This window comes from Helianthus annuus, chromosome 3 (genome assembly GCF_002127325.2).
Source record: "Helianthus annuus cultivar XRQ/B chromosome 3, HanXRQr2.0-SUNRISE, whole genome shotgun sequence".
Taxonomy (NCBI): domain Eukaryota; kingdom Viridiplantae; phylum Streptophyta; class Magnoliopsida; order Asterales; family Asteraceae; genus Helianthus; species Helianthus annuus.
Window position 1 is genome coordinate 121,816,382 of NC_035435.2, and position 3,254 is coordinate 121,819,635.

The following is a 3,254-nucleotide window of genomic DNA, read 5'->3' on the forward strand; positions in this document are numbered from 1 at the left end:
ATGCAATCTATGAAAGCAATGGAAAAGTATTGAAAAATGTTTACTATTTAGATAAAATCGATGCTTGGTTGCAATATGTTACACAATCGGTATAAATGAGTCTAGCTTAAACGAATTCATACTTAAACTCAAGACTAATTTAAAGCTTAATTATAAACATGTTCGAGTCCAAACTTACATATCCAAAATAACTACGCATAAACTTACATATCCAAAATAACTACGCATGAGACCTAAACGAGCATATTATTTATATAAATAAATTAAATTTTATTTTAGATATGCATGAATATATATTAAATAAACAATATAGAAGTGTTAAATGGTGTTCTTTTCAACTTAATTTTTTTGTTTGAAATTTTGCAAAAAGTGTGGATGGATTGAAAACTTAGGCCACTCGGGGCACTTCATGGGTAGGCGTTTTCGGCTTCGAACCCGGGCCATCACACTGCAGCCACCCCTGCGGGTAGACTTGGTGGGTTCGGCTGGCTAGCACAGGTACCCATGTGAGGACTGTGTGGTTTGATGCTTTTTGACCGTTGGACCCATATTTGATTGTTTACAACTATTAAAAAAATCGAATTTAAATAATTTATTACCTTACTCTATTTAACCAACCCATTCCATTATTTATCTACCTCATCCACAAAACTTTCTCAATTTTGTATTTCTATATACCAAAACCTCTCTAAGTTTATATTTCCATCTTCAAAAATCGCATCTCAAAATGGCAAGGATCCCGTGAACCGAAAAAAAAAGACATCGTGTTGGCGATGTCATATGCACAATCCATCACGAACGCTCATCCCCTAGTGAAAGGGCTACTTTTTGGAACCGGGTGTTCCACCAAATTTTGTATCCACATTGGTGAGACCATCCGAACAATGGATCAAGTAGGCTCACGTTTCCCGTTTGTCTTTTTCAAGTGTTCAAGATTCCATAGAAGGTTCTTGAATGTGGAAAATCCCCACAACGAGCTCTCGGATGCGGAAGTTATTCAAGTGGCCCTTGTGGACTACAAACACACATACGAGGAGGACTTTGAGCACGTTTTGGCGTGGCAAACTACTAAGACCAATGTTTAAGTTTTATGTAATGTTTTAGGTTTTATGTTATGTAATGTTTTAAGTATTATGTTTTATTTTAATGTAAGGTTTTAAGTTTAGGTTTTATTTTTATGTAATATTTATTAATGAAATTTAATTTTGAGACTTTATTAAAATTAAAAAATGAAGTTTACGGCATGGGTAGACGCACCATCAATACTTACTAGCTGATGGATACTTTGAGCCAAATTTAACGTGGCGGGTGATAATTGATCCGATTATTGTCCAACAAAATCCCTAATATTTATGGCACACTCTGGTAGGTAAGGTCGAGACATTGTTTGTCAACCAATTAATGCGACTTTATGGGGGTACAACAATTATTAGGAAACAATAGAGGACTTGTCATTGTAACAAGATACGAGCTTATTTATCTTGAATAATTTAATAAGTTTTTTTTTTTTTTTTTGAAAGGTAAGAATAATTTAATAAGTAATAGAACCTTTTTTTGGGAACAAGTAATAGAATTTTTTGTGGATAAAATACCCTTCGTGTTAAATTGTTTCTAAAACGTATTAAAGGCAAAGGCCAAAGAGAGTTTGGACATGGTTTGAAGTAAAGGATATGGAACAAAATCTATAAACCAAAAAGTATAATATATCTCCAGACCTTTAAATCAAATATAATGAGTTTAATCATCAGCTTTTCTAGATACTTAGGAAATTATGCTTACATTCGTATTTATTAGTTACACTTCAAACTCTTTATCTTTATTTCTTTTAACACACAAGAACTTTTGTATTTGTGTAATATGTAGATTATATCTTTTATATTTCACTTTTCTATAATATGTAGATTATATCTTTTATAATTTGTATTTCTTTTTGCGTCACTTGAGTTTTATGTGAGTGGCCATACGTGTGTGTCTGGGCTTGGGCCTATGGAGATTTTCTCTCAGTGAATCCTAACTGAATGAAAATATGGAAGGGCCCACCTCCTCCTTTAAAAATAGACCAGACCTCCACCTATAATGTAACCAAAGGAAAAGATAAACATTTACCCAAACCACCCCCATGAGGTTGTCAGTCAACAGGGACCTGTGTACCAAAAACCACTAAGAGCATCTTCGATGGTAACCTAAGTAGGGGTGAGCAAATTTTAACTGTTAATCGAAGTTAACTGATAATTAGATCGTTATCGAATTGAATTAACAGATAACCAATATTAACTGATAATTATGGTTAAGACTATTTGATTAACCGATAAGTCGGTTATGATTAAAGGTGTCCCATAACTGAACGTTAACGAACCAAATCAAAATAAATTAAAATATGCTTTTAAAATACATCTTTTATTAAAATATACATGTTCAAGGAATCAAACTCTATGTACTTAAAAAACCTTATACGAAAGCCTTTTATGTTATATACTTAGTTTTAAAATATTTAAAAAATAATTAATGTATAATGCATGTGCATTTTTTTCTGTGTCTTTATTTATTTATTTTTGTAATTGAGACAATAATTGTCTAATATGTTCAGTTAGTTTAAATTTTAGTTCAATTGTATATCTAATCTAACTTATAATAAAAGTCTGCAAACAATGCCAAATGTCATTCTCTCCTTCAACCTCATAAATTTTATTTATATTTGTTTAATAAATTCATTTAATATTAATATTAATTAATAACCAATATATAGATACCACTTATTTTTATACTTATCTTTATCTAAAATTAATAAAGGCCTGTTCTATTTCCACACCCCTATAATCTTATTTTCACATCCCTATTTGTATACGGGCCGTATATAATTATACGGGCCGTATAGAATGTTTATGCACAGAATTTAATGAGTGGAATGTTTTTTTGTTTTTATATGTATACGGGCCGTATATTATATACGGGTCGTATACATACTTGCATATTGTTTCGAAGGTTGGACAAGGGTTTTTAGTTTTGAAATCTGTATACGGGCCGTATAATGTTATACGGCCCGTATAGCAAGAAAAGTTAATTTTTTGTTGAAATCGCAAAACCGTTTGTTGTATATATCGGATTATGTTAGGAGTTTGTAGTTAAACGTATTTATTATGTTTAATAAGTTTCCTCTTTGTAACACGATAAATATGTATAGAAAAGTTAATTTTTTGTTGCAATCGGGAAACCGTTTAATAAATTTTGAAAATATTAAAATAGTGTTCTATATA